Genomic DNA, 11,727 nt, shown 5'->3' with positions numbered 1-11,727 from the left:
GGGTTATATTGAAAATGGGAGTTGGTTAGTAGTTTTATTTATAAGAGAATTAGAAGTAAATATTACAAAATTTAAAAGAAAATGTGTTATAAGAGGTGGGAGGGGGAGTGGGAAACATAACTTTAAAAAATATAATGCAAATTTGAAGCTTACTAGGGTTGTATAGCACTTTCGTTTTGATACGGGCCTGGAGTGTTTAAAATATTCTGTCCTTGTTTCAGGACATAAACCCGAGGCAAAGGATGTTAGCAAGACAATGTTGGACGATTGGGCAGTTAATGGCGGCGGGGAGGGGGCAGAATTTCCGAAAGTAGATTTAAATTGTTTAAAAGGCAATATCCTGTAACACTAAAGGGGATTGACATTTTTGAGAGAGCTAACGAACATTTAAATATTTGGTTTACAGTTTGTAATTTGACGAAGAATATGAGGAAGGGAAAATAAGTTATAAGAAAGGGGTGATATGTTCTGTAAGGGCGTCGTTTATTGAATTAGTGAAGCACTAGGTATGGCTTCTCTGCGAACCTGCCAAAGATCCAAAGTCAATTGAACATTTCTTTCCCATCCCCCATTTTAGCAGGTTTTTAAGTAAGGGTAAAGGGACAAAAGGGTTACCTGCTATTACTGTCCAATGTATCTTTCAAGATTCCGTGGTGAATTAAAACTAAACCATCATTTGAAACACTGCAAGTGTCATGGATACCAGTCCGTGGGGACGGTTTCAGGAGACAATGCCACCTTGGGATTCAAAAGTTGGGATTCAAATGGATGTATCCGATCCATCAAATTTGAATCGTGGTAAGAACATGAAGCCATTGAAGTCCCTTTTGCGCATGCCCAAAGAGACTCTAGTAATACCATGCTATGGGTAGATTTAGTTGACACATTGGGTGGGGAAGATTGTGTTGTCACAGCTATGGTTGCTCTAATTAAAACAGCAAATCAGTTAATTTCACGGCTGCGCCATACACATTATCCAATGAATCTATCACCAGAATATGAATTGGCTATTAAAAACAAAGATATTTGCTGGGTATGTAAGAGTAAAATTGATAAGGGGTAAGTAAAAGCCCACTCATGACCATATGTGAAAGGAAATTTCATCAAGAGGGAGTAATTTTCGGGAGGTTTGCGCATAAATCGTGTAATTTAAATGTCAAGCAGCAATACTTTCTTCTGGTTTACATGCACAGTTCCAACTACGATTTGAAATTCATATTACCAGCGTTGGGACGTTTGCAGAAAGGTGATGTTGTAGATGGTGCATGGGTAGATGGTTATTTTTCATATAACATCATACCTAAATCATCTGAAAAGTTGCTAGTCGTAGAATTTAAATTGAAAACAATTGATAATGGTAAAATGTGCTTGAATAAAATCTGTTTCTTAGATTCCTATAGCTTCTTCCCCGTATCTTTATCTCAATTGATTCAAGTACAGATAAGTCATGATTTTAATAGTTTCCCCCTCCTTAAACAGCACTTTCCAGATGAAGAATTGTATAATTTATTAACGCGTAAGGGCATATACCCGTACAAGCACTACAGCTGTACCTGCCAAGTATTGTATTGACGTTGTCGGACATTGTCTGTAAAAACACGGACAAAATTCATGAAGAATTGGGGTTGGATATTGGGCATTATTTTTCAACTACACATCTGGTGATGGATTTAATGCTTAAAATTAGTGGAGCTGAAAAAGTTCTGATTGCCAACGTGGATCATCACCTATCAGATGCAAGGCTATAGCGTTGCCTATACTAAAGGCCAAACGGCTCCAATGTTTTATTATTTATTTTTTTTCCCCAGTGGTACTTCATATAGAAGGGGTCTTCGTAGAAACTTCAAAGGGGACTCATTTGATTGAAAATCGAGAGTTCTAGTACCCTTTTTAAGGATCAAAACGATTAGAAGGCAACTAACACCCCTTCCACGCCCACCAGTTCCCCAAACACATCCAATAAAAGTTTTGAGATAGCCATTTTGTTCAGCGTTGTTGATTTTTAGATAAAAATTATGTTTTTGAGGTGGACACTCCCCCCCATCCCTCAGGGCAAGGGTTGAAAGATCTTAAGCCGAACCGGCCAGCAATGAAAAAAAACCAACAAATAGAAAAATCTCTAAAAAAAAACAAACAAACGAGACTGTGGCCTTTGTAGATAAAAGGAAAAAAAAAGAAACAAAAAAACGCGGATATTTCGCATTTATAAAAACAAGGCGTATTAAGCACGAAAGACACAAAAAAAAAAAAACAAGATAAAAATAAAAAACAATAAAACCACCACCAAAAAAAAAAACAACAAAAATGTAAAAACGGCGCAAACTTAGTAACTCTATTTTAGCATCTTTTCCCTACGTGGATTTGTTTGCGCCGTTTGTACATTTTTGTTGTTTTTTTTTTTTTTGGTGGTGGTTTTATTGGTTTTTATTTTTATCTTTTTGTTTTCTTTTTTTCTTTATTTCTTAAGACCCCTTGTTTTTATAAATGCGAAAAAAACGCGTTTTTTTTTTTATTTTTTTTTCATTTTATATACACTTGCCACAGTCTCGTTTTTTTTTTTTTTTTTGAGATTTTTCTATTTGTTGGTTTTTTAGGGCAAGGGTTGTAAGAAATGGCCTGGGGACATATAAGGTTTTTATAGAAAACTTTGTCGTAGAGACTTCAAAACAGACTCATTCGATTGGAAATTCAAAGGGCTGGTGCCCCTTTAGATAGTCAAAAGTGATTGGAGGGCAACTAACCCCCTCTCAAGCCCACCTTTTATCCAAACACATCTAATCAAAATTTTGAGATAGTCATTTTGTTCAAAGCAGTTGAAAATTCAGGGAATTAGATCTTTTAGGATGACAACCTCCCACATGCCTCAGGGCAAGGGTTGTAAGTTATGTCCTAAGGGCATATAAGTTTTTTTTTTTATAAAAAGTGTTTTCATAGAAACTTCAAAAAGGGCTCATTCGGTTGGAAATTCCAAGGTTTAGTGCCCTTTTCAATATTCGAAAGTGATTGGAGGGCTACTAACCCCCCTCTCATGCCCACCTTTTCCCCAAACACATCCAACGAAAATTTTGAGATAGCCATTTTGTTCAACGTGGTTGAAAATCCTGGAAATTAGGTCTTTGAGGATGACGACCTCCCTACAGCCCTCAGGTCAAGGGTTATAAGTTATGCCATGGGGGCATATATGGTTTTTATGGAAGGAATGCTCGTATAAACTTCAGACTGGGCTCATTTGATTGGAAATTGAAAAATTTAGTTCAATTTTTAAGCGTCAAAAGATATTGGAGGGTAACCAGCCCCTCCTTACGTCCTTTTTTCCCAAATGCATCCGATAAAAACTTTGAGATAGCTATTTTGTTAAAAATAGTTCAAAGATCATATAACAAAAACGGTGGTGATGACACCCCCCCCCCCCCCCGAGCGCGGGGACAGGCGGTGTAAATTATGCCCTGGGGGCAAATATGGTTCTTATGGAAGCTATGCTCGTGTAAACTTCAAAGAGGGCTCATTTGATTGAAAATTGAAAGTTCTAGTTCACTTTTTAAAAGTCAAAAGAGATTGGAGGGCACCTAGCGCCCCAACCCCTCCGAGCCCTTTTTTTCAAATCCATCTGATAAGAACTTTGAGATTTTTTTTATCAATAGATATTAATGTAAATGAATAAATAAATCTTAAAACAAGTGAAACTTAAATTGAATATGCAAATCAAGCATGAAACGAAGAAAAATCACTTCAAACAAGATTTTGGGTATCGCCTCCTTCTCTCACTTTAAAAGCCTAAAACCTACTGTGTCATTGGCGCTTTACTGAAAACTATATGCATCTTGAACAGTCTTGGAAAGTATAAACAACACCAAATTGAATATTTGATATATAATGATATCAGTTGTTGAAAGATACATCATTTCAAGAATTTATTTCATTCTAATTTTTTTCAACGCTGTAAGAAGTGGAAAAGAAAATATTTTTAATATGATTCGTTTTCAGTGGAGCGCCATTGACGCAATATGTTGTTGATTTGTATTTACAGTTAAGGAAGGGGGCTGTATCCAATCTCTTGTTTGTAGCGAAACTATATTCGTCTTGAACAACTTTAGAAAGAGGTAATAAATTAAACCGAATATTTGGTGTATAATGATATTAATTGCTGAAAGCTCATCATTTCAAAATTTTACTATAATTTTAATTTTCATTGTCAATATTAAGTACAAAATAAAATATTGGTAATAAAATTTGTATTCAGTTAAGCACCAATGACGCAGTAGGTTTTAGACTTTTCAGTGAGAGAAGGAGGCGATACTCAAACTCTTGTTTGTAGTGATTTTTGTTCGTTTCAAGCTTGATTTGAATATTCAATTTAAGTTCCACTCGTTTTAAGATTTATTTATTAATTTACATTATTATCTATTGTATGTTTGTTTGTTTGATTGTTTATTTAATTTCTATTCATTTTAAGTTTTATTTATACTTCAATAGCAAAATATTTTTTTCGTTTTAAAGTTGATTTTCATATTCAATATAAGCATTACTTGCTTAAGATATATTTATTCATTTATATTATTACTTCTTGTATGTTTTTTCCTATGACTGTTTATTTAATTAATGTTCGTTTTGGGTTTAATTTATTCTTTAATAGTAATTTCTGGTCGTTTTGATTTTGAATTTTAGCAGGTATTTGTATTTTCTGAGCTTAAGTATACAATGGCCTTTACTTTTCTTTGAAAAACTTATTTTTCGGAAAGTTTTTTTTTAATTAATTTGTAGAGAGATCAATGCGGGGAGGGTATATTTTCCACGGGGATCAAATCCTTGAAACCGACCCGACTGGACAACGCACCGGTGAAAAGTCGAATGCCGTTTTCTTGGATATTGATTTCCTTTACCCGTCGGCAATGACTCACTACTGCTTTCCGTGTAAGACTACCAATGGCTTGACAGTCCTTCTGCTCCAAATTTTCTCTACATTCGCACTGTTGAGGAGAATCGCCCACAAGGATGGTTTTTCGAAATCTATGATGTAATACCTTTGAAACGTCATGACTCGGTAAAGGACTTTTTTTCCCATTTATAAATAGACTGGTGCCTAGGGATTCTTTGAGTCCCTAGCAAAAGTTTCACACCTTCAAAGCAAAAGTTTAGCCAATATGAAAAAGAGTTTAGTATTGGAGTATGCACAAAGCTGAAACTAATAAAGTCGTAGGTGCCGAGAAAACATTTTAAAAGAGAAATCCAGAACAATCCTTAGAAATCCAGTACAATCCTAGAATTCTAGTAGTGAGATGGTTATTGAGGCCCATAGGCCATATGTAGTGAGGCCCATAGTGTGTATGTTATTGGAGCTATTACCAGTTCTTCTTACAAAAAGTCGTATAGATTTTAAGCAATGATACGGCAGCCAAATTTTTTGAACTTTTTTTCAACTTTTTTTTACATGTCTTGAAATGACCTGAAACATACTTAAAATAAAAAAAAATACAAATTTTCGAAAAAGGCTAAGAAATGAGAAGGATATAGATATGTTAGTCGTGATTTTTACTATTTGAAAAACAATGTTTGTAGTAAAACTTTTCTTCTTTTTTTTACTAGGATTTTTTTGGAATTTTCTTTCAACTTTTTTATGTCTCAAACTGACGCGAAATATACTTAAAACAAAACAAAAATCATATTTGATATTTTCGGAATACGAAATGAGGATGATATAGATATGGTAGTCATAACTCTTACTATTAGAAAAATAATGTTTATAGTAGAACTGTTCTAAGGAAGTTTTTTTTTACTTGGATATATTTTTCCATGGGTAATTATGTTTCATGAGTATATTCTTAATATATCGATAAACAGAGGTCTACTTCCAAGTTGTTTTGGGTATAGTTTTCAAATTAATCAGTTTTTAAGGATGTTTTTTCATGGACTTATTTTTCCAAGGGTAATTATTTTTCATGAGGATATTTTTAATATATTGATAAAGGCTACGAAATGAGAATGATAGATATGTTAGTAGCGATTTTTACTATTAGAAAAACAATGTTTATTGTAAAAATTTTCTTCTTTTTTTACTTGGATTTTTTTTGGAATTTTCTTTCAACTTTTTTTATGTCTCAAACTGACGCGAAATATACTTAAAACAAAAAAAAATAATATTTGATATTTTCGAAATACGAAATGAGGATGATAAAGATATGTTAGTCATAATTCTTACTATTAGAAAATTAATGTTTATAGTAGAACTTTTTTTAGGAAGTTTTTTTTACTTGGATATATTTTTCCATGGGTAACTATTTTTCAGGAGTATATTCTTAATATATCGATCAACAGAGGTCTACTTCCAAGTTGTTTTGAGTATATGTTTCAAATGAATCATTTTTCAAAGGTATATTATTTTGATTGACATATTTTCCATGGGTAATTGTTTTTCATTTGGATATTTTTAATATATCGATAAACAGAGGTCTGCTTCTAAGTTGTTTTGGATATATTTTCCAAATTAACCATTTTTACATGGTATAGTTTTTTTCGTAGATATATTTTTCCATGGATAATTATTTTTCACGAAGATATTTTCACTATATAGATAAACAGTGGTCTACTTCCAAGTTATTTTGGGTATATTTTTCGAATGAATCATTTTTTCAAAATATATTTTTTCATGGATATATTTTTCCATGGGTAATTATTTTTCATGGGGATATTTTTAATATATCGATAAACAGAGGTCAACTTCCAAGTTTTTTCGGATATTTTTCATGACGATATTCTTAATATCAGAGGCAACACTATAGCGTTCCCTATAGTAAAGGCCATACGGCTCCAATGTTTTATTTTTTGTTATTATTATTTATATTTTTCCTCAGAGGCACTTTGTATGGAAGGGGTCGTCGCATAAACTTCGGAGGGGCCTCATTGGTTTGTACATCGAGAGTTCTAGTGCCCTTTTTATGGGCTAAAAGTGATTGGAAGGCAACTAACACCCCTTCCACGCCCACCATTTTACCAAACACATCCAATCTAAATTTTGAGATAGCCCTTTTGTTCTACGTAGATGATTTCCAAATAGAAATTATGTTTTTGAGGGGGTCACACCCTCCACAGCCCTCAGGGCAAGGGTTGTAAAATAAGGTAAGGGTTATAAGGGTTGTAAGTAAGGTTTTAACTTCAAAAAGCGCTCATTCGATTGAAAATTCAAGGGACTACTGCCCTTTTCAATAGTCAAAAGTGATTGGAGGGCAACTAATCCCTTTCTCACGCCCACCATTTCCCCAAACACATCCAATCAAAAATTTGAGATAGCCCTTTTTTCAATGTAGTTGAAAATTATGGAAATTAGGTCTTTGAGGATGACAAACCTCTGACAGCCCTCGGGGCAAGGGTTGTAAATTATTTTCTGGGACTTTTAAGGTTAATATAGAAAGCGTTGTCGTTGCAACTTCAAAAAAGGCTTATTAGGTTGGAAATTAAATGGCTAGTGCCCTTTTTAATAGTCGAAACTAATTAGAAGGCAACTAACACCCCTACCACTTCCACCATTTTTCCAAAACACATCCAATCAAAATTTTGGAGATAGCCATTTTGTTCAACGTAGTTGAAAGTTCTGGAAATTACACCTTTGAGCAGGACACTCCCCCCACAGTCTTCAGGGCAAGGGTTATAAGTTATGCCCTAAGGGCATATACGGTTCTTATGGAAGGAATGCTCATATAAACTTCAGAAAGGGTGCATTTGATTGGAAATTGAAAGTTCTAGTTCACATTTTAAGCATCAAGAGATATCAGAGGGTAACCAGCCACTCCCCCACGCCCTTTTTTCCCAAATGCATGCGATAAAAATCTTGAGATAGCTATTTTGATAAAAATAGCTCAAGGATCATATAACAATAACTCCGGTGTCAAAACAACCCCCCAGGGCCCGGGAGAAGGCGTTGTAAGATATGCCCTGGGGGCATATATTGTTTTTTGGTTATATTTTTCAAATGAATCATTATTCCAAGGTAAATTTTTTTTCATAGATAAATTTTTCCATAAGTAATTATTTTCATGGGGATATTTGTAATATATCGATAAACAGAGGTCTTCTTCCACGTTTTTTAGGGATATTTTTCAAATGAATCATTTTTCCAAGATTTTTTTTTCATAGATACATTTTCCCTTGGGTAATTATTTTTCATAAGGATATTTTTAATATAACTATAAACAGAGGTCCACTTCCAAGTTGTTGTGGGTATATTTTTTCAAATGAATCATTTTTCTAAGATATATTTTTTTTCATTGATATATTTTTCTATGGTTATTATTTTTCTTGGGGATATTTTTAATATATCAATAAACAGAGGTGTACTTCCAAGTTGTTTATGGTATATTTTTCAAATGAATGATTTTTCCAGGTATATTTTTTTTCATGGATATATTTTTCCGTAAGTGATTATTTTTCACGAGGATATTTTTAATATATCGATAAATAGAGGCCAAATTCCAAGTTGTTTTGGGTATATTTTTCAAATGAATCATTTTTCCAAGCTATATTTTCTTCATGGATATATTTTTCCATGGCTAATTATTTATCATGAGGATATTTTTAATGTATCGATAAACAGAGGTCTACTTCAAAGTACTTTTGCGTATAAAAAGGGGAGGGAATGGAAGAACCAAACAGACACAAGCATGGGTATCACCAGTACAAAAAAAAAAACTAGTTGTTTATTTGATCAGAAATGAAGGGGACAAAGGTTTTTTCATATCTGGAGGTTAAACTACGGATGGGGGACAAAATAGGGACGGGTTCAGAAACAGAACGTTGCAGGCGGTGTCTGGATGCGGAGTGTCTTTTGGGGAAAATGTTTTCCGTGCGAGGGTTTATTATTGCATTTTTTGCAAAACGGAGGCACAGCGTTCCTCTCCTGTGCTCAAGAGTTTCCAGCTTGGACTTTTTTAGAAGGAGGGAATATGGTACCAAAGTTTCTTTAAAAATTATTCTTAGGGCTCTTTTTTGAATAGATTCAATTTTATCTGATTCATCACGGGAGATGCCAGGATGCCAAACTGGACAAGCATATTCAAGATGCGGGCAGACAAAGGAAGTATAAATCCTTAAAGAATGGGATGGGGGACGTTAAATTTATTCAAGTGCTGAAGGAGAGACATGGACGCATTAGCTCTACGGACAATATATTTCACCTGGATATCCCACTTTAAATTAGAGGAAATTGTAACCCCAAGTAATTTAAAGGAAGACACAGAAAGATCTGAGGGTATAGGGTCAAGGAAGGCGGGAGTACATTTCAAGAAATTTATCGTCATAATATTTGATTTAGTGGAATTTACTTTCATATTTAGGTTCTTGGCTTCATCCGAAATGTGGGTTAGAATTTCAAGGGAGTCACTTTTAATATTTCTGTGACATACTTCAACGATCGACAAGTCATCCACGTATTTCCACCTTTGGGGGAAGTCCCTACCAATATCGTTTATAATGACTAGAAATAAAAATGGTCCCAATAAGGTTCCTCGAGGATATCCACAATATATAGGGAGGGGGTTAGAGAAAATATTTTCGTATTTAACAACTTGAGATCTATTTGAAAGAAACGATATAACAATATTTACGAAAAAATGATCAAGTTTAAAGTTAACCAGTAGTGAACGAATTAGGATGGTGTGGTCAACCAGGTCAAAAGCCTTTTGGAAATCAACTAAGACAAGGTTCAGCCAAACATTTGGTTTATCAAGGTTACTTACGATGGTATGTATTACGTGGACAAGGTAATGGGTGGTGGAAGTTTTCTTTAAGTTACCAAACTGCCGAATGTCAATACGTGGACAATTTTTAACTTGAAACCAGTCACAGAGGAAACCTTCATAAAGTTTGGAAAAAACAGAAGTGAGTGTAATGGGGCGAATGTTGGCGAAAGTCAGACTGGTACATTTTTTAGGGACAGGTGTTGTAAAATCTTGTTTCCAGCAACTTGGGAATTTACCAAATTTTGTGATGTGGTTGAAAATATTTGATAAAGACTCAGCAATTTTGTCCGAAAAGGCTTTAATTAAGTCAACTGGGATGTCCAAGGGACAAATACTTGATTTTCTAAGCTTAAGAATTTTGTTTATAACATCAGAGGGAGAAATAAAGGGGAAGGAATTTTGGGAGGAATAGTTGGACTTGAGCCAGTGAAATGGGGGAGACTTTGCACGATGGAAGCAAGGTACAAGTTCAAATCATTGGCAGTCTTATTAGGGGGTTCAGGGAGATGAAAATCAACTTCGGAAGGACTTTTTTCGCACGTTTCTTTAATTTTTCTGTACCATTGCTTGGGCTTGTTAGAATATAGATCTTTGACTTTACTATTATAATAATTAGAAGATGCTTTTCTTAATTTTTTTTCTATAGGAACTTCTTTAGACTATTAGCCTCAGTAATGCGACCTGCTTTAAAAAAATGATTTTTTTTCTTATAAGTTTTTTAAAAGACTTAGTGACATAAGGCTTATCTGTAGAACACGTTTTGAACTTTTTCTCAGGGAAGTGGAATTCATAATTACTCCTCAATAGATTTTGGAGGGACAAAGCCATGTAGTCAACGTCATTTGTTTGATACACAGTGGACCAATTTTCAGTTCTAATCCAGGAGCCAAAATTGAAAAGTCCTGAGTCAGTGAGAGGTCTATAAGCGGTTTCAGTTATAGAAAACGACTGTTTAACTTTAGCCAGCGGAGATAGGAAAATGCTAAAGTGGTAACTACCCCCTCGAGGGGGGAGAGTGGAGACGGGTTTGTAAAACTTCGAAAGATTAGTGCAAATTAAATCAAAAGTAGTATTGCCTTTTGTAGTAGGGACATTAACGACCTGTTTTAAATTAAAACCGTTACATGTAGAATCAAGTCTTAAATTGTATGCTTCACCCATCAGGAAAATTCCTGCATTTGGGTATTCTGATAGTACAAAGTCAGCACTTGCATGTAATTTTTCGAAAAAATTTATTTTGTCAACGAATCTCTGATTATGGGAGTAATAAAAACAACACAGGACAATTAAATTGAAAGGACGTGGCAAGACTTTAGGTCGAACACACACCCATATAATTTCATCAAATGGAGTAAGACATGGAATTGGGATTTCACTTGGGTATAAATCATTACGGACAAAGAACAGAATTTCACCACCTTTCTTACCCAGAGGATGGTTTTCTGGTCTGGGTTTAATAAATTGAGAAAAATTGTTAATCTTTAACATGTGCAAATTTTGAGCCTGAACTTCAGTAATAGCGATTACATCTAATCTATATATTTTAGAAAGGGTGTCTAACGCATTAAGTTTTTCAAAGTTAAGGTTTTCAGCATTGCTCAACAAGAGTTTGGGGAATCGAAAGCGACTTGTTAAGGTACCGTTTTTACACTTTACTTTTTTTATATCACAGATGGGGTCAGGGGTTCTAGTGGAATTCTTGACGGGGACTAAAGTTGGATAGTGAGAACAAGGGACAGGGGGATCAAATCCATCTTTTTAAAATATAATTGCATTTAATTGAGCAGGTACCAGTGGAGACTCTAAACAGCGGTAACTATTTGAAGTCTTAGAAACTCTGCAGGGAGGTGTTACAAGGGGATTGTTCTGCCTGCTTACTCTTAAACCAGAGTCATACTGGAAGGGTAGCCAGGGGGGATAAAGTGCAAGGGAAGGGAGAAAGGTTTCCTGGTGATCTGGGAATAAGTGAAATTGGGAGTGTTCTTTATATGGAGGGGTG

The 11,727-nt window shown here is 34.5% G+C and overlaps 1 pseudogene; it reads right to left on the bottom strand.

Moving 5' to 3' along the window:
* Positions 1 to 693: 693 nt before the first annotated feature.
* LOC148952447 (uncharacterized) lies at positions 694 to 11,216 on the bottom strand (annotated as a pseudogene).
* Positions 11,217 to 11,727: the final 511 nt, after the last annotated feature.

The sequence above is a fragment of the Artemia sp. Qi Xiang Cuo genome, chromosome 5 (assembly GCF_049724085.1).
Source record: "Artemia sp. Qi Xiang Cuo chromosome 5, ASM4972408v1, whole genome shotgun sequence".
Lineage (NCBI taxonomy): Eukaryota > Metazoa > Arthropoda > Branchiopoda > Anostraca > Artemiidae > Artemia > Artemia sp. Qi Xiang Cuo.
This window is presented reverse-complemented; position numbering and strand designations above follow the sequence as displayed.